General features: G+C 37.4%; 1 protein-coding gene and 1 long non-coding RNA gene across 2 annotated transcripts in view; both read left to right on the forward strand.

Moving 5' to 3' along the window:
* LOC115215434 (cilia- and flagella-associated protein 65-like) overlaps nucleotides 1-21,820 on the forward strand; it is a 1,408,515-nt gene that overhangs the window by 712,569 nt on the left and 674,126 nt on the right. The gene's annotated exons all lie outside the window — the stretch shown is intronic.
* On the forward strand, nucleotides 3,111-19,907 carry LOC118764858. The gene is made up of 4 exons (XR_005000681.1): nucleotides 3,111-3,123; nucleotides 18,785-18,792; nucleotides 19,143-19,151; nucleotides 19,713-19,907. It is a non-coding gene; the product is annotated as an uncharacterized LOC118764858 (long non-coding RNA).

Here is a 21,820-nt window from a genome sequence, read left to right on the forward strand (position 1 = left end):
GCATGATAGAGTTTTTAGGTTTATTTTATTTTATTTTTTTTTCAGCATGTCTGACAAAATGCTTGGCAGCATTTCATTTATATTTCATGTTCTGAGTTCAAATTCTGTCATGGGTGAATTTGCCTTTCATCCTTTCGGGGGTCTATAGAATAAATATCAGTTGAGCAATGGTGATCAATATAAATGACTTACTCCTGTCCCCACCAAATCGATGGCCCTGTGCGAAAATTTGAAAATATTTTGCATTCTGAGTTCAAATTCCACAAAGAGCAACTTTGCCTTAAATCATCTTGGGGTCATATAATAAGTATTAGTTGAACACTGGAGTTACGACTAGCTCCTGACCTAAAATTTCAGGTCCTGTGCTTATAGTAGAAAGGATTATTATTATTATTATTATTATTATCATCATCATCATCATTATTATTATCAGTAGTAGTAGTAGTAGTAATAGTAGTAGTAGTAGTAGCAGTAGTAGTAGCAGCAGTAGTAGTAGTAAGGTGGCAAGGTGGCAGAATCATTAGCACGCGAGGTGAAATGCTTAAAAAAAAAGACTCCGCCGGTTACGACGACGAGGGTCCCAGCTGATACGATCAACGGAACAGCTTGCTCGTGAAATTAACGGGCAAATGGCTGAGCATTCCACAGACACGTGTACCCTTAATGTAGTTCTCAGGGATAATCAGTGTGACACAGAGAGTGACAAGGCTGACCCTTTGAAATACAAGTACAACTCATTTTTGCCAGCTGAGTGGACTGGAGCAACGTGAAATAAAGTGTCTTGCTCAAGGACACAATGCGTCGCCGGGAATCGAACTCACAACCTTACGATCATGAGCCGAATGCCCTAACCACTAAGCCACGCGCCCTCACGGTGAAATGCTTAGTGGTATTTTGTCTGTCTTTACGCTCTGAATTCAAATTCCTCCGAGGTCGACTTTGCCTTTCATCCTTTCGAGGTGAGTAAAATAAGTACCAGTTGAGCACTGGGGTTGATGTAATCGACTATACACCCTCTACCCATATACCAGGCCTTGTGCCTATAGTAGAAAGGATTATTATTATTATTATTATTATTATTGAGTGAGAGAGAAGTTCATGCCATCAAAGTGACACTGGGGTAAAATATATTATTATTATATAGTTGCAGGAGTGGCTGTGTGGTAAGTAGCTTGCTTACCCGCCATATGGTTCCAGGTTCAGTCCCACTGCATGTCACCTTGGGCAAGTGTCTTCTACTATAGCCTTGGGCCGACCAAAGACTTGTGAGTAGATTTGGTAGACGGAAACTGAAAGAAGCCCATCGTATATATATATATATATATATATATATATATATATGTATGTATGTATGTGTGTGTATATGTTTGTGTGTCTGTGTTTATCCCCCAACATCGCCTGACAACCGATGCTGGTGTGTTTACATCCATATAACTTAGTGGTTCGGCAAAAGAGACTGATAGAATAAGTACCAGGCTTACAAAGAATAAGTCCTGGGGTTGATTTCTTCGACTAAAGGCGGTGCTCCAGCGTGGCCGCAGTCAAATGACTGAAACAGGTAAAGAGAGTAAGGCAGTGAGCTGGCAGACTCACCATGCTGGATGCAAATGCTCAGCAGCATTTTGTCCATCTTTACATAATGAGTTCAAATACTACTGAGATCGACTTTGCCTTTTATCCTTTCAGGGTCAACAAAATAAGTACCAGTTATCAAGCAACAGGCTTGATGTAACTGACTCGCCTCCTCCCCCAAAATTTCATGTCTTGTACCTATAGAAGACAAGCTTATTATTTCTATAACAAATTTTTCTTGATAAATGCTGTATTTACACATTATCCACTGGATGTGACCTAAACACCTGAAGTATATAGCCGATACAATGATCCTAATTTGAGAAGGGATAGGACTGGATAACTTCAAATTAGAAAACAAAAAGGAAAAAGATATGTGTACATGAGAGCTTGATAAATATTCTATAGAACTATGAAATTTAAGGTGATAGTGCTCATCATACTATGTATGCAATGTCTCTCTTTTACTTGTTTCAGTCATTTGACTGCGGCCATGCTGGAGCACCACCTTTTAGTCAAGCAAATCGACCCCAGGACTTATTCTTTGTAAACTTAGTATTTATTCTATCAGTCTCTTTTGCTGAACCACTAAGTTATGGGGATGTAAACACACCACCATCGGTTGTCAAGCAATGTTGGGGGGGGGACAAACACAGACACACAAACACACACACACACACACACGCACACACACACACACACACACGCACACACACACACACACACACACATATATATATATGTACAACAAGCTTCTTTCAGTTTCTGTCTACGAAATCCACTTACAAGGCTTTGGTCCGTCAGCGGCTATAGTAGAAGACACTCGCCCAAGGTGCCACGCAGTGGGAATGAACCTGGAACCATGAGGTTGGTAAGCAAGCGACTTACCACACAGCCACTCCTGCATCTGTTAGGATTATTTTCAGTGGTGAGACATGAAGTTTGAATGAGAGTAAATGAGTAGGGAGAAGGTTCTCTGTCACTGTTACTTTATCTATCTATCTATCTATCTATCTATCTATCTATCTATCTATCTATCTACTTGTCTGCCATCTTTCTGCATTCCAGCCAGCTTGTCTATCTCTCTCTGTATGTCTCCCTACCTGCCCAAATACCTAACTATCTCTGTCTTCTTGTCAGACAATATAGATAAGCATTAGAAGCTAAACTGACAACAAACATGTCTATCTATGTATTTTATTTGTCTGTTATCCAATATTTATATCAATTTTCTATCTCAACATGCTGTAACGTTATTTTCTCACATTATTATAATAAACCACATTTGACAACATCCATATTAACAATTATAGCAATAATAATAATAATAATAATAATAATAATAATAATAATAATAATAATATAATAATAATAATAATAATAATAATAATAATAATAATAATAATAATAATAATAATAATAATAATAATGATGATGATGATGATGATAATGATAATAATAGTGATATTAATAAATTATTTCAGACACCTGAACAGACTGCTGTGTATGTTAAAATCATCATTATTTATTCTCTAACTTTTCAAATGGCATGTAAACATACCTCATCACGACTTTACCTATTACCAAGAGTTTGCATGTTGGAAGTTTTTCCTATGCTATGTTTATTTGTCTGTCTACATTTACTGTTCACAATATGAATTAGCTGGCACTAAAATCTAGGATTGGAGTTTCTATTATTTGATGTTTCAACTTGTTGCTGGTACTTTTAATCATAACCATATTACATTGTGTTGTCTTGACTGAATCAGATTGCGATTTGATAAAATTTTCGTTTTTGGTCGTTTGGAAATTTTGTTGTTTTTTTTTGTTTTTTTTTTTTTGTTATAGGGGAGACGAGGGGGGTAAGTGGAGAAAGAGAAAGAGAGAGATAAAGAAAGAAAGAAAGAGAGTGAGGAAGAGAGGATTAGAGAAAGAAAGAGAGACAAGCAGACAAACAAAAAGAACAATATACACATGCATATACACATACACATACACACATAAACATTTATATATATACATACATATATATATATATATATATATATAGATATAGATATATATATATATCCAAATATATATATATATATATAAACATATACTCACACATGTATGTATATGCATGCATGTGTGTATAAGAGAAGGACAGAGAGTAAGGGAGAGGGGTAGAGAAGGCATACAAATATATATATTAAATATATATATATATATATGAATTTATATTTATATATATATATATACATATATATATATATACACAAACACATACTCATATGTATATTTATGTATGCTTGCATGTATGCATATGTGTGTGTTTATGAGAGAGAGAGAGAGAGAGAGAGAGCGAAAGACAGAGAGAGAGAGATAGAGATGTATTAAGTTTTCAATAGTATTTTCACTCTATATTTCAACTTGGCACATAACATTTGCTGAATAGCAGAAATGTTATCGTTAATAGCAGTCCATTTGTAATTCATTTTTACCACCACTACCAACACCAGCACCAACACCAGCACTAGCACCAGCACCACTGCTGCTGTCGTCACCATCATCGTCATCGTCATCATTATCATCATCATCATCATCATCATCATCTCTCTCATTTGCTTTTTTTTCTTGTTTTTTCTTGTTTTTTTTTCTTGTTTCTTTCTTCTTTTTGTTTTGAGTGGAAATAAATTACAATGGTCAAAAGAATTTCGAATTAGTGTAGAAGTCTAATATAATGTAAACAAGTAAACAGATTCAAACAATATTACAGCTTTGCTGCAATAAAGTTTCCATCTATTTTATTACATGTCTTTCTTGTGTAGACTATTAATATTGGAGATTCATTGTGAGTGAAATATATATTTTATTAACGTTTGAAATATTTGATACCTTTTTTCTTTTTTTTACTCTAATTTTTCACTTTTCTTACTCAGAGGAGAATTGGCAGTGCCAATAACTGTTTCTTCAGGCTCACCGTCATTCATGGGAAGAAGAGAGGGAGGGTGGGAATAGACCTTAGACAGACCATCTGAGCTCAAATATTTACAATGATCTGGACTCAGCTACAACAGCTACAAACACCCAAGGATCAAATGGCCAAATGCTGGTTTTAAACCAGCTGATGTGTTAAATCTACTAAGAAAAGGGCAGAAACTGTCCCTCCATTGTGCTTCAACATAGTTTCTGCATGGTGTGTTTTGAATTCTCAAGAGTTTGGTTGACCTGAGAATTTTCTGGAAGAGAACTTGCACCATCTGAGCGTGATTGTTGCCAGAGCGGCTATCTGGCTTCCGTGCTGCTGGCACGTAAAAAGCACCATTCGAGCATGATCATTACCAGCATTGTCTTACTGGTACCTGTGCCGGTGGCATGTGTAAAAGATTCAAGCGAGGTCATTGCCAGTACCGTCTGACTGGCCCTGTGCCGGTGGCACGTAAAAGCACCCACTACACTATTGGAGTGGCTGGTGTTATGAAAGGCATCCAGCTGTAGAAACTCTGCCAGATCAAGATTGAAGCCTGGTGCAGCCATCTGGTTCGCCAGCCCTCAGTCAAATCGTCCAACCCATGCTAGCATGGAAAGCAGACGTTAAATAATGATGATGATGATGCTCACCGAAGATGCTGCACAGTGAAATTGAAATTGAAGACATGTAGTTGTGATACAGACTTCTTAACTACAATTTCATGGCCATGTCCATTTTCCTTCCCGAATCATGTACTATTCACACCCATTCACATTGGGCACTATCCTCTACATCGTGTAATATACCCTTCATTGTATAGAGTTAGTGGTTAATTACCTAGTTTATTTATTAAACAACTGGGTTTTTTAATATAAAATAAGGCATACAAACACACACACACACACACACACACACACATGTATATATTTATAAAATGGTTAAAGTTCCTTCTCGTGTCATATAGACTCATTGGGTTGGTTTCCTGCTGGACAGGACACCGGAATACTCATTTTTTCCAGCTGAGTGGGCTGAAACAACATGAAATGAAGTGTTTTGCTGAAGAACACAACATGTCGCCCAGTCCAGGAATTGAAACCACAATCTTATGATCATGAGTCCAACACCCTACCCACTAAGCCATGTGCTTCCACTACACACAGACACACTGTTGTCATTGTCGTCGTTATCATGTGTCTGTATTCCATGTTGACATGGATTTGTCAGTTCAACAGGATACAAGCCAGAGACTGCATTAAGCTCCAATGTCTGCTTTGGTGTGATTTCTATGGTTGTCTATCATTCCTTAACACCAATCACAATACAGAGTGTACTTGGTGCTTTTTATGTGACACCAGCATCACTGAGGTTTGCCAAGTAACTCACAAGACAAAACCTCTTGAATGACTTCGAGTGCAGTATTGAAGGATATGGATTTGTGCTAGGTTTTGAGAAGCAAACGTGTGATAGAGGGACAGGAACAACATCTTGATGTAGAGGAGATACATGTCTAAACCATCAGGAAAAGGAGAATGGCTGGTGGAGATGAGGTGTTAGGGTTTACCCTCGAGGTAAAAGAAGTGGCTGTGTGGTAAGTAGCTTGCTTACCAACCACATGGTTCCAGGTTCAGTCCCACTCCGTGGCACCTTGGGCAAGTGTCTTCTAATATAGCTTAAAGGCGCTGCTCCAGCATGGCCACAGTCAAATGACTGAAACAAATAAAAGAGTAAAGAGATGAAGGCATAAGGACGGGGAATCATATGACCAAGAAATCTCAGTGTTTTTGGCCTTTATCTCATGAAGTGGTTTCCAGCCTGGACCATCATGATGATAATAGCATTTTACCAAGAACTACATTAGTCAATATTTCTTTCCAGTTTTTAATTGATTCTACTCCTTCCTAACATATGAGGCTTAGTGCCTATGTTAAAGACAGGACTGTAATTTTTTGAGGGTAGCTGCTGTTTCTAGAAATTTGAGCCGCCACAGAGAGACTCATCTAACAGCTGTATTTGTGTAACGTTATTGTTCTTGCACAGCTCTAGTTCTCTTGAAGTTCTTCTTCTAAATTTGGCAAGTGTGTTGCAGTCTCTCAGTTAGGAAAGAAAATAGAAACCAATAAAACTAGTGATGATCTACGCTGGAAAGTAGATAAATGCTATTAAAAAACAAACAAGAAGGTGGTCAGGAAATGGTTAATAAAATTCCTAAGTCACTCAACTTATTCATAGATTTTATTTTCATATAGTTTTGTTCTTCCTTCTTTTCTGAGATGTTTATTATATAAAAATTCCTTTCTTGTGTATCATCTTGTGTTTTAAGAACTGAATTCTTTAACGTCAATGTGACTGTCACAAATGATTAGGTACCAGAATTATTCCCCATTGTCATATACCTCCAAGACTGTTCTATTGTCATTGTTGTTTAGTTTGAGTTCAGCCTGATCCAATAAACCTCTGATCAAAGATATTCTTTCTTTATCAATTTTTGTATATCTGTAACTACATTATGCAATGTAGGCTTCCCATTTTTAAGATGGTCTGGTGGGATTTGAGGATATATGGTTGCTGTTTCTATCATGTCAAGAGACCAAACAGAAACCCTATCATTAGTTCATGTTTTCATATTATCCTTTGTTGTTGATGATGCTGATGATGCCACTGTTGCTACTTCAGAGCTCTTTAAGTGGATATTGAATGTAATCTTTGATCTTTCCACGCTGTAAAAAAATTTAATTACCAGATATATAAAGAAAAATTAATTACTAAGCATGTATTGGCTAATTGCTGCAATTGAGACTGAAAGTGAGGAGAGAGAATGTGAAAGAGAGGGAGAGAGAGAAATGAGAGAGAGGGAGAATGTGAAAGAGAGGGAGAGAGAGAAATGAGAGAGAGGGAGAATGTGAAAGAGAGGGAGAGAGAAATGAGAGAGAGAATGTGAAAGAGAGAGAGAGAGCTGTTGTTACTGATGCTGATTAAGCAAAGGATAGCCTTCTTCTAGCAGACAAATGATCAAAGGCATTTCAGTTATCTTCCATATTTTATGTTTTGCTTGTTTCAGTCATTGGACTGGGGCCATGCTGGAGTACCAACATGAAGGGGTTAGGGAAACAAGTTACCTGCCAGTACTTATTTTGTTTAAGCTTGGTACTCAGTCTATTGTTTCTTTTGTTGAACTGCTAGGCTATAGGAATGGAAACAAACCAACACTGGTTGTCAAGTGGTGATGCTGGACCAGACACCACTTGACGGTGAACTGGCAGAAACATTAGCACGCCGGGCGAAATGCTTAGTGGTATTTCATCTGCTGTTACATTCTGAGTTCAAATTCCACCAAGGTTGACTTTCCCTTTCATCACTTCGGGGTCGATAAATTAAGTACCAGTTACACACTGGGATCAATGTAATCAACTTAATCCGTTTGTCTGTACTTGTATGTCCTCTCTGTGTTTAGCCCCTTGTGGGTAGCAAAGAAACAGGTATTTCATCTGCTGTTACGTTTTGAGTTCAGATTCCACCAAGGTCAACTTTCCATTTCATCACTTGGGGGTCGATAAATTAAGTACCAGTTATGCACTGGGGTTGATGTAATCGACTTAATTTCTTTGTCTGTCCTTGTTTGTCCCCTCTATGTTTAGCCCCCTGTGGGCAATAAAGAAATAGATGCTAGAACAGACACAATGACATAAAAGCACACACACACACACATACACACACACATATACACACATACATACACATGACAGACTTCCAGGCTTCTTTTAGTTTCCATCTACTAAATCTACTCACAAGGTTTTAGTTGACCAGAGGCTACAATAACAAACTTGCCCTAGTGTCTACACAGTGGGACTGAACCTGGAACCATGTGGTTGGGAAGCATGCTTCTTACCACACTGCCATACCTTGTAACTCCATTACCAATTTTTTAAGAATGCAAGATGTGAAGTGAGGAATATTTAGCTGCTAATTGTAACAAGTCAAGCGATCAGATAGAGGCATTCTCTTTGGCTCAGAGTGGACAGTAGGAGGTGGAAAACATGTTAGAAGGGGAGAAATAAAATGGGAAGGAATGGTAGGAAAAGATAGAATAAACGTACAGTGAAAATGTTGAAACAGACAATTAAACGGAAGAGGAACAACCATGGTTTATAGTTTAAAAGCACCCATACACCATGTTAAAGAGATGGCATTAGGAAGGGCATCCAGCTGAACCTCTCTAGCTTGGCTGGAGATCACATGGAGATCGCATATCAAGATGAACAGTGCAGTCAAGGCCCTGTCAGAATTTTCTTCATGCTGAGTAGCCCAGCCCACTCAAAAGGTCCCTGAATAAGGGTTGTTTAAGGATGGTGAATGAAACACCCATATTTCTAGAGGTGAATAATTCAAACCCCAAAGAATTCCTCTCAACACATGGTTATGATGCTCCCCAACTACCTCTGCTCAGGATCAGTGATGCACATATCGTCAGCCACTAAGGGACATGCTCAACTGGTTGAGGTCAAACAACTGATAAACAAATTTGCAGTATTGAGCAGAATATTTGCTGCAGGATATCTTTTACACCAAGACAAAACATGCCCATACTAACACTTCCAATCTGTTAAGATCAGAGGCCATGAAAGCCACTGCTTTGTACTGCATCAGGGCTATTATTGTTATTATTATTATTGAGTGAAAGAGCAGTGCATGCCATCAAAATGACACTGGGGTAAAATATATGAAGCCCTGTATACCCATCATGACGACCCATCTGATTCCAGGCACATGCATTACAACCATATGTATGCAACATGATTATCTCATATCAAGATAAACATCACATGACTTTGCAGGTGTGGCCCAGTTAGAATTTTCTTCAGGTTGAATAGCTCAAAAAGTCCTTGAATAAGGGTTGTTTAAGGATGTTGGTACTGCATTAGGGCATAGCCAAGAGAGACAGTGCCTGGTACTGCATCAGGGCATATTACTACTACTACTACTACTATGGTAGTGAGCTGGCAGAATTGTTAAAACACAGGGCAAAATGCTTAGTGGTAGTTTTTCTGTCTTTACATTCTGAGTTCAAATTCTGGCAAAGTCGACTTTGCCTTTCATCCCTTTGAAGTTGATGAAATAAGTACCAGTTATGCATTGGTGTTGATGTAATCGACTTGCTCCCTCCTCCAAAGTTTCAGGTTTTGTAATTATAATGTTATCTTTTTTATCTCAGGTTTTTTGGTTGTAACTCTTAGAGTCTTGAATGTATAGCAGGCTTGCTTCCTACAGCCTATGGTACCATACTATATGTTCTTTTCCGTTATCTAATACTTTCCTGATTATTTTGTGGTACCAAGGAGGCAAACCTTTTTGTAACAGTTCTGCTGGGAACTCTATTCCAATTTCCTTTATATTCCTCTTGATACCTTTTAATACTGTCTCCAAGGACCCAATAGTAATAAGCATTATCTTCTATTATTATTATTATTATTATTATTATTATTATTATTATTATCATTATCATTATCATTATCATCATCATCATCATCATCATCATCATCATCATCATCATCATTGAAGAAGCAAGCTGGCATTTCGTCTTTCTTTACGTTCTGAGTTCAAATTTTACCAAGGTCGACTTTGCCTTTCTTCCTTTCAGGGTCGATAAAATATGTACCAATTGAACACTGAGGTCGATCTAATTAACTTGTCCCCTCCTCCATAATTGCTGCCCTTGTGGCAAAATTTGAAACCTTTATTATTATTATTATTATTATTATGATGTAAATACCTATGAATGTATGTATGTATGTTTACATTTCTTCAATATTGCAATGGAACTTGTGCATAGATTCAATAATAATTATATTGGTGTTTATCTCTAGTTTCTGCAGTGTGGAGTTGATCAGAGACACAAATTTACTGGTAGACAGGATAAGAGTCTATGGCATCAGGAGATTTTCTTATTGTTAGAATTTATCTTAGCTCTACAAACTAATAAAAAAGCAAGCAATCACTATATTCACAGTGTTACCATCACTTGCTGAAATGAACTGTTTTACATTGAAGTATATAGTTACAGTGGTATATACTTCATAAATGAAATATATTACTGTGAAGTGTCTATTCAGAACTAGGGAAAATGGAACATTTAGAAATTTAAGTATACTAGCCATGAACACAATGTAGGGAGCTGTTGAAAACTTGGGAATTATCGACAACCTGGTTGCAGGTTCCTTAACTCTTGGACAGCTTCAAAATGAGTTTTGGCTGCTGGTCTGCATTGATCCTCTTCCTTCAGTGCCTGTTACTGTAAAACTGACCACTTGCATCAAACTGATCCCTTAACTTCTGGGATCTGTGAGACTGACTTCTTCACTCTTCTCTCAGACTCCTTGGCTACTAGTCTCTATTAAATTAACCACTTAATCTAAGTCAATGCCTTAGGTCTCTCTCTCTCTCTCTCTCTCTCTCTCAATGAAAGTGAACTATGAGCTGCTTTTCTCTACCATGCTGATTTCTTTCACTACCAGACTGCCCTCTTGGCTACTTATCTTCAATCCAATCTTTAAGTTGTTGATCTTTACTGAACTGTCTTTTTGATTGTCAGAGGTCTTTATCAAAGTATATATCTGAACATTCTTTTATTAAGGGATTCAGGTTATAACTTGTAATGAAGTCTAATGTAATGGAGTTGATACACAGTAACATTGTAACATTGACATTAGGCTAATGATACACAAACAATTTTTTTAGAAATTCTAGTTGATATCGGATGGATGTATTACTATCTTACTGTTTTGCTCTTTTTCTAGTTCCTATTGATGGGCTTGGTTCGTGCTGGAGTGTTGTTATCGATTGACAGTTTTTGTAAAGAAATTTTTTTTAAAAAACCATTAAAAAACCCCATTTACTTAGTGAACTTTTAAATGGTTTCAAGATAGTTCTTCTATTGAAACATTTTTACATAATGACTCAATTGTTATCTCACTATCTTTGATTTAGAATTCTAAGGAATGGTCAGAGTCTCAAGATCTATTTATTTCCAAAGCAACAACAAAATCTTTCAAAACGAAGCTTAATTTTAGATGAAACTCTACAGATGGTGCCTTGATCAAGTACAATAGATACAGGGATATAGCCCAAGTTATTCAACTCTGTTACTTACAATGAAACATAGTGTTCTCCTTACCATTTCCCCAGAGCTTTCAAACATAGTCTGTTGATTTTTGTATTCAAAGTTGTATTTGAAAGATATAAAAAGCTCACTGTTCCATTATTTGTCAAAGTATTATGGCAAAATTTGTAGAAAAGAAGTTAAGCAAGTTTCTGGCAGCTTCTGACTCTGGTTCAAATTTAATTCTTGCTTGAGGGAAGTTCAATGTGTAGCAAGAAGCTTGTGGTCTGGTCTTGAGTTCAATCCTACTGTATATCGTTTTAAGCAAATATCTTCCACTATTGTAAGGGCCAACCAAAGTATTGTGAGTGGATTTGGTAAACAGAAGCTGAAAGAAGTCCATCATATATATATATATATATATATATATATAGGCGCATGGCTCAGTGGTTAGAGCGTCGAGCTTACGATCGTGAGGTTGTGAGCTCGAATCCCGGACCGGGCTGCGTGTTGTGTTCTCGAGCAAGGCACTTTATTTCACGTTGCTCCAGTTCACTCAGCTGTAGAAATGAGTTGCGACGTCACTGGTGCCAAGCTGTATCGACCTTTGTCTTTCCCTTGGATAACACTGGTGGCGTGGAGAGGGGAGGCCGGTATGCATGGGCGACTGCTGGCCTTCCACAAACAACCTTGCCCGGACTTGTGTCTAGGAGGGTAACTTTCTAGGTGCAATCCCATGGTCATTCATGACCGAAGAGGGTCTTTACCCTATATATATATATATATATATATATATATATATATATATGTATGTATGTATGTATATATATATATATTTTGGGTGGGTGTCTTTGTGTCATTGTTCATAGCCCACCATCACCACTTGATAACTGGCACTAGTTCGTTTATGACTTAGCAATTCAGCAAAAAGAGATTGATAGATAAGGACCCGGCTTAAAAATAAGTACTTGGGCCAATTTGTTTGACTAAAGTCTGTGTCCCAGCATGGCCACAGTCCAAAAACTGAAACAAGTAAAAGATAACTGGACAAAAGCTCCCAATCTTCAGCTGTCTCTTTTCATATTCCCTCCCCCCCCCCACCACTTGTGGTCATTGGGTGCCTTTAGCAAAGTCCACTCTGTCGCAGGAATTCAAACTAGGTTTTTAGTGTGAGTATAACTTCTTCTACTCCACCAGTTGTGGGCATCTTCCTTCCTTGGTATAAGTAGGTAATTAAAAAACTGAAAACTCTACATGGTTAAAGGTAAAGAGCTCATAAGGGCCAATTTCCCAATTTCTACTTTGTATAAGTTTCCCACCTGGATGGGATGCTGGCCCATCACAGAATTACTCATTTTCCCCATCTGAGTGAACTGGAGCAATGTGAAATGAAGTATTTTTTGCTCAAGAGCACAACACATTACCTGGTCCAGGAATCGAAACCACAATCTTACGATTATGAGTCCAGTGCCCTAGCCACTAAGCCACATACCTCCACTAGCCACACAGTGCTTCCCTTTCTCTACATGGTTGCATGACCTGCAGAAAATAGCAGCCTAGTCTCCTTCTAATGTTGGATGTATTACACTTAAGACAAAGACATAATGATCACAACTAAAAGAAATGTCTTTGATCTTAACCCTTTCATATTCAGATTACTCTGTTGAATGTAATGCTTATTTCTTCACATAGTTTTGAATTAATCATATATTATCTTGCAGCTTTGAGATTTTGATGGTGTGATTAATTATTTTTTAAAGTGGCATTGTAGGGTATGTGTGAGGAGAGGTCATATCAGACCAGTTTGAACATAAAGTAAGTAGAATATCTGGGCCTCATATCATCATCATCATCATCATCATCGTTGAATGTCTGCTTTCCATGCTAGCATGGGTTGGATGATTTTGACTGAGGGCTGGCGAACCAAATGGCTGCACCAGGCTCAAATCTTGATCTGGCAGAGTTTCTACAGCTGGATGCCCTTCCTAATGCCAACCACTCCGAGAGTTTCATGGGTGCTTTTTACATGCCACTGGCACAGGGGCCAGTCAGGCGGTACTGGCAACGACCTTGCTTGAATCTTTTTACACATGCCACGTTCGAATGGTACCTTTTACGTGCCACCAGCACAGAAGCCAGTTAACCGCTCTGGCAATGATCATGCTCGGATGGTGCTCTTGGCACCCTACTAGCACGGGCACAAGTGCCAATAAGGCAATGCTAGTAACGATCACACTCAAATGGTGCCTTTTATGTGCCACTGGCATGGAAGCTGGTTAGCCGCTCTGTTAAAGATGGTGCTCTTTGCACCCCGCTAGCATAGATGTCAGTCATCGAATTTGATTTTGATTTCACTTGCCTCAACAGGTCTTCGCAAGCAGAGTTTAGTGTCCAAAGAAGGAAAAGGTATGCATAAGTGGGCTGGTTACAATTCTGACATAAGCCACGAGGTATGGTCTCATTTGGCTTGCCAGGTCTTCTCAAGCACAGCATATTTCCAAAAGTCTCGGTCACTAGTCATTTCCTTGGTGAGGCCTAAAGTTTGAAGGTCGTGCTTCGGCTGATTTAAATACTAAAGGGCTAAATATGTTCAGTTATGGCAGTTATAAGTCTAAACAACAACAGCAACAGTGATAATGAGGACATTAATAACAACAACAAGAACAGCAGTAAAATAATATAGCTTCTTTGTGTTTTGGAAAAATAGAATTCCTTATTTTGTCAATATATCAATATTACATAACCACTCATGCCAGCCACTCTTGAAACAATAAACGACTACAGTAACAGCATTACTTTCTCCTACAAGCATTTATTCAACTTAAAATATGTCATTAGATCCAACAAATTGTTTTATAGAACAATATCCACTTCAGATCTGATATTTATTTATTGAATAAACACAAATATGTTATGAAGTAGAACATTTTAAAAATACTTTTTTCATATTTCGTATCTTGTTTTGTCTACATAAACTGAAAATAAGAATATAAAATTCCTTCATTCAATGAAATGTTGTCTATAAAATGTCTATATATCAATTGTTATAGGTTTACATAAATATATAAATACATACATACATATACAAACACACACATACAGAAACACATGCACACACATATACATATATATATACAACTGAATTTTATATATACACACACATACATATATATATATACATACATATATGTGTATATATATATATACATTTATATATACACATATACATACATATATATATGCACATATATACATATATATGTATGTATGTATATCTATATGTAATATACCCGTGCTAGCGCAGAAAACGGACGTTAAACGATGACGATGACGACGACATACATACATACATACATACATACATATATATATATATATATATATATTATATATATATATATATATATATATACATATATATATATATATACGTCTGTATGTATGTATTCTCTTTCTTTTCTTATATTACTGCTCTGGGAAAACCTGCAATCTTTCCAGTCTCTGAATCTATATGCAGAGTCTCTGAAAAATTCTGTTTTATGCCACAAATGCAGACACTTGGAGTAGTAATAAAATAGATATATTAGTAGTTTAATACACAACTGATTCCAGTCGATATAAATGAAATGAAGAAATGCTATATTTAAACAATCAATCCTAAACTTAGAGATCTACATCTGAGGCAAATTCAATAAACCAAAGTTTGGATTTAGACATAAAGCTCGAAAAATAATTGGCAGAAATATTCTGTGTTGCTACATCTTTCTTTATGTGAATAGATGGATCTCCTGATGGTTGTTAGAGATGAACTAGTTATCTTTTAGAATAGGTTGTGTTAGACGACAACTAAGGTCAATATGAAACTGTCAAATAAATCAGATAATGCGTTAAGATATTTTAAGTACCTCATAAAATAATTTCCATGGGACCATGTATTATCCTTATCTACAGTTAGAACTTTTACTCAGATGAACAAAAAAAAAAAAGGAAAAAAAGTTTTCTACAGTATTTTTTTTTAAAAACGAATTCTGTAAAATATTACAGTAAATCTAACCCACAAAAGATGTGGAAAGAGTTATTGTCCCTGCCAATGTTTGAGTGATAGCATTGTGTGATAAGAAGTTAGAAACTTGCTTCTCAACCATATGCTTTCAGGTTTGCTTCTCAGCCTCTTGGACCACATGGTCCAAGTACCTGCTATAGCACCAGGCTGACCAAAGCCATGTGAGTGAATTTCTTTGATGGAAATTGAAAGAAGCCCCAGGAGTGGCTGTGTGGTAAGTAGCTTGCTAACCAACCACATGGTTCTGGATTCAGTCCCACTGCGTGGCATCTTGGGCAAGTGTCTTCTGCTATAGCCCCGGGCCGACTAATGCCTTGTGAGTGGATTTGGTAGACGGAAACTGAAAGAAGCCCGTCGTATATATGTATATATATATATATATATGTGTGTGTGTGTATGTGTCTGTGTTTGTCCCCCTAGCATTGCTTGACAACCGATGCTGGTGTGTTTACGTCCCCATCACTTAGCAGTTCAGCAAAAGAGACCGATAGAATAAGTACTGGGCTTACAAAGAATAAGTCTCGGGATCGATTTGCTCGACTAAAAGGCGGTGCTCCAGCATGGCCGCAGTCAAATGACTGAAACAAGTAAAAAAAAAAATTTTTTTTAATACATAAATACATACATATATATACAGGAGAGTATTGTAGCTCGCTTGAAGCACTGTGTATTGTTTGCAATGAATAAAAAGTTTTGAATGGTACAGCAATGCACTATAATACAAACAATGGGCGATATACCAGTTGTAATTTCGTCATCCATAGTCTGATGATATTTCGGAATAAAATTCCTTCTTCAGATATTCTAAGAAGGAGTCAGTGACTCCATCTAAGAATATGGATGACTAAATTTACAACAGGTATATAGCCTATTGTTTGTATTGCAGTGCATTGTTGTACAATTCAAAACTTTTTATTCTACACATACATATATATATATATATATATACACACACACATACATATATACATACATACACACACACACACACACACACACATATATGAAATGATTAAGGTGGCTTGACACAATTTAAGACCAAAAAGGAAACATTTAACTGTCACAAAAGTGACTAAAGGTGTAGGGTAGCACCAACATTGCAAGAAACAGGTGTGTGTGTGTGTGTGTGTATGTGTGTATGTGTGTTTGTGTGTGTGTGTGTGTGTGCGGAAGTGTGTGTGCGTGTGTGTGTGTGGAAGTGTGTATGTGCACATATCTTTGTGTCTGCATATGTTCCCCATCACCACTTGACTACTGGTGTTGGTGTGTTTATGCTCCTGTAAATTAGCAGTTCAACAAAAGAAATCGATAGAATAAGTAAATGGCTAAAGAAAAACAAAAGAACCACAGTCTACTGACTGAAACAAATTATGAGAAAAGATAAATAACAATGACCACAGCTATATCATAGGTCACAAAAAGAATTTCATTCCTTGTTGGAAATTAATCCAGTGGATGTCAGACTGTCAAATATCTATCCTCGGTGCATACATATAACATGCTTTGTAATATGTCTTCTTTCTTAATAAGGTGGAGAGCTGGCAGACAGAGTAGCATGCCGGGTGAAATGCTTGGCAGTATTTCATCTGTCTTTATGTTCTGAGTTCAAATTCTTCCAAGGTTGACTTTTCCATTCATCCTTTTGGGGTTGATAAATTAAGTACCAGTTGCATACTGGAATCGATCTCATTGACTGGTCCCTCTCCCAAAATTTCAGGCCTTGTGCCTAGCATAGAAAAGAATATATTTTTTTAATATGTTTTTTAATTTGATTTTCTTTGCTAAGGTGGTGTGCTGGCAGAATCATTAGCATGCCAGGAAAAATGCTTAGTGGCATTTTGTCCATCTTTACATTTTTAGTTCAAATTCTGCCAAGGTTGACTTTGCCTTTCGCCCATATCAGGTCAACAAGATAAGCACTGGTTTAGTACTGGGGTCAACTTCATTGATTTGTCCCATCCCTGAACTTGCTAGCTTTGTGCCAAAATTTGAAACTAACATGTCTTTCTTTACTTTGTTGTTGGATATTTAAAACCATTTTAATTGTATTAAATTTGGCAATTAGATGAAGGCACATAGCTTAGTGTTTAGGACATTTGGTTCATGATTGTAAGGTTCTGTGTTCAATTCCTGGTGGTGTGCTGTATCCTTGAGCAAGACAAATTATTTCATGCTGTTCTAGTTCACTCAACTGGTGAAGATGAATTCTACCTGTATTTTCTAAAGGCTAGCCTTGTTACATTTTGTGTCATGCTGAATCTCCCTGAGAACTATGTTAAGGGTATATGAGTCTGTGGAGTGCTCAGCCACTTATACATTAATTTTATGAGCAGGATGGGTGTTTTGTTGAACAAATCAACTTGAGGAGCATTCATTGTTGTAAACAACAGAGAGCCAGTTAGGTTGAGGTATGGCTGTGTGGTTAAGGAGCTTGTTTTCAAGTTATGTAGATTTGGGTTTAGTTCTGCAATGTGACACTCAGGGCACATGTGCTATTTCCCTGGCCAACCAAAGACATGTAAAATAAATCTGGTGGATGAAACTTGAAAGAAGTTAGTCATGTGTGTGTAAGTGTGCACTTTGGTGTGCATGCATGTGCACGTGTGTATGTGAGTGCATGTATGTGTGTATGTGCCTATGTGCTTGTTTATATTTATGCTTCTACAAACATTGTGAGTTACATGCACTGTCACTGACATTTCTCCTCTCAACAAATCATCACTGGATTTTGAAGATGTGTGAGGCGATACCTTACTTGAAAAGCAAGTAAGGGTTAGTGACAGGAAGGGCATCCAGCTGTGAAACAACACCTTGAAAATATATATGTCTAACTCATACTGGCATAGGAAAAAGAAACCCAGAACAGTTACACAGTGGATGAATGAATGAATGAATAAATTTTTGGGCCCACTTTTTTTAATCCTCACATCAACCCTTTCCCCACCCCATGAGAATCACTGGGTTAATCAACCCCTGCAAAGAATAGAATTGAATTAATTAGCAAATACATTTCAAATAACATTAATGACTTAATTAGAAAAGTCACAAACTTCACTCAATGGAATAACACTAACATTTTAATTAGCTTCGTTAATAATATTAGTAATGAAAGTGATTGCAAATTTACTTAATTCTACATTGTTGAATTATATTGATCTTTCTTCTAATCATTGCTCACCAATCAATTAAGCTTTGCGAAGGTATGCTGCAGCATTAATGACAATTTTTGCAATCCATTAATCTCTTACCTTATCCACTCTAACACTGGTGCCACAATAAAATGCTTCCACTACACTTTGGTAAATGTATGGTTGTGAGAATCCTTTGGTTTTGTCAAAGACATAGCATCCTCTTTTAGTGCCAAAGGTATGGTAAAAACGCACACAGTACACATTATAAATTGGTTGGTGTTAGAAAAGACATCCAGCCATAGAAACTAAGTAAAAATTGAAACTTAAGAGCTATATATGGTCCCTGGAGAGTATACCAGTGGATATATAATGACGACGACGAAGGTGATGACATAATGAATATCAGATATTTTTTTTATCTTTTACTTGTTTCTTATTTCTTTACTACCCACAAGGGGCTAAAAAATAGAGGGGACAAACAAGGACAGACAAAGGGATTAAGTCGATTACACCGAGCCCAGTGCGTAACTGGTACTTAATTTATTGACCCTGAAGGGATGAAAGGCCAAAGTCGACCTCGGCGGAATTTGAACTCAGAACTTAACAGCAGATGAAATACCACTAAGCATTTCATCCAGCATGCTAATGTTTCTGCCAGCTCACCACTTTTTACTTGTTTCTGTCATCTTTTACTTGTTTCTGTCATTAGAGTGCAGTCATGCTGGGGCACCGCCTTGAGAAATTTTAGTTGAACTAATTGACCATACTATGCATTTACTATTGAAGCCTAGTACTTATTCTATCAGTCTCTTTTGCTAAGTTATGGGGATGTAAACACACCAACACCGGTTGTCGAGCAGTGGTGAGGGACAAACAAACACAAAGACACACACACATAAGGGGAGTGCTGAAAAGTTCCTGGCTTTGAGTAAAAGAAAATACAGAAGGATCAGTTAATTATGATTTTATTCAAGATATTCCCCTCTCAGATTCAAACACATATTGCAGTGGTCCCTCAGTTTTTCAAAGCTTGGTAAAAAAAACTCAGAGGTTGGGCCTCCAACCAAGCCTTTAGCGATACCTTTAAAGCTAAGAACTTTTCAGCACCTCCTTGTGTGTGTGTATGTGTGTATGAGTGTGTGTGTGTGTGTGTGGTGTGTGTGTGTGTGTGTGTGTGTGTGTGTGTGTGTGTGTGTGTTGTGTGTGTGTGTGCGTGTGGTGTGTGTGTGTGTGTGTGTGTGTGCGTGTGTGTGTGTGTGTGTGTATGACAATTTCTTTCAGTTTCTGTTGTGGAGGACACCTCTGAATGAGAGAAGTGGGCTGTTTCACTACAAATAAATAATGGACAGACACAATGAGTGGTGCCAGTCAGTGAGGTATTTTTGTTAGTGTTAAATCATTTTTGATTCTGGTTGACATAAATCATGTTATACTTTGTTGTATCTTTGTTACAGGTTCTCTCCACATGGGTGAACCATGTTTTGTTGAAATTGTTAGATACCATTGCTGTTTTTGCCTGCAGGCCTGTTAAATTTTGTGTTTGTCTTCTTCCCCATTTTGGGGCGAAGTAACGGAAAAAGGAAAAAATGGAGTGTGAACCAGTTACAGCACATGCTGGGAGTTATGCTTCAGTGGCTAGGAAAGGTGCAGATTCACTAGAAATGTGAGAAATAAAAATTGAACGGAAGAAGCTGAAGGAACACTTACAGGCTAATTCAGAAGGAGGGGTCCAGTTTAAGGCTGACCCCTCCAGAAGAAGTGATAATCAGTACGAAGAAAAGAACAGTGGTTTACAGAACTCTATCAACAATGACCAAGAAAATAGAGAAAGCTGCAAAAAAAGTTATTGAAGAATGTCTGAAGGAAATCAAGAACCTGACAGCATTCTATACAAGAGGCAGAAATTATGGTACAGTGGAGGTGAGATTTGCCAGTGAACAGGAGTCAATAAATCACTTCACTGTGACTCTGAAGGATTTCAGTCAGGTCGCTGATATGTTCATAGAGCTACTGGTAAGAATGTTGACCTAGTACTATCTGGGGCATTCTGGAGAAAAATATTCTATGTGGAAGAAAGAGAAATAAGAAGATTTTGCTGTAATACATATTTGAAAAAAAAAAAAAAATTCTGTATGTGCGGAAGAAAAAGAAATGGAATATAAAAAAAAATTTAGTAATAATGATGTGTGAGAGAAGTGGGCTGTTTCACCATAAATAATGGACAGACACAAATGGTGACAGTCGATGAGGTATGCCATTCGGGCCAGTCACGAAGATGACAAAGTATATCATTATAATGTAGGACATATCAATGTTGAGCTAGACACAACAGTTTCCATTTACCAAATCCCCTCACAAGGCTTTGGTCGGTCCAAGGCTATAATATGAGATGCTTGACCAATGTGTCACACAATGGGACTGAACCTGAAACCATGTGGGTGAGAAGCAAATTTCTTACTTGACAGAAAAAAATTTGTTGTTTGATTAAAAAAATTCTGCGATACAAATAAGAAGAAAAGCAGACTTATCCGTTCATTTGATGTCAGTATGGGACTTTTGCGTAGGATGGATATTTATGACCTTGACAGTCTCTTTATCCTAAGCAAAAAGCTGTAAGAATATTCTTTTCTACTCTAAGCACAAGGCTTGAAATGTTGGGGGAGGGGGGGCAGTCAATTAGATCAACCCCAGTACATAACTGGTACTTAATTTATCGACCCTGAAAGGATGAAAGGCAAAGTTGACCTTGGTGGAATTTGAACTCAGAATGTAAAGGCAGATGAAATATGGTTAAGCATTTCACCCGGCTTGCTAATGTTTCTGCCAGCTCACTGTGGCTCTGTGGTAAGAAGTTTGCTTTCCTACTACATGAATCTGGTTTCAGTCCCACTGCAGAGCATCTTGTGCAAGTGTCTTATGCAACACATACACAGACACATGCATGTGTGCACATGCATGTACACACATACACACATGCACACGCACACACACACACACACACACACACA

The sequence above is a fragment of the Octopus sinensis genome, linkage group LG9, assembly GCF_006345805.1.
Source record: "Octopus sinensis linkage group LG9, ASM634580v1, whole genome shotgun sequence".
NCBI classification, from domain to species: Eukaryota; Metazoa; Mollusca; class Cephalopoda; order Octopoda; family Octopodidae; genus Octopus; species Octopus sinensis.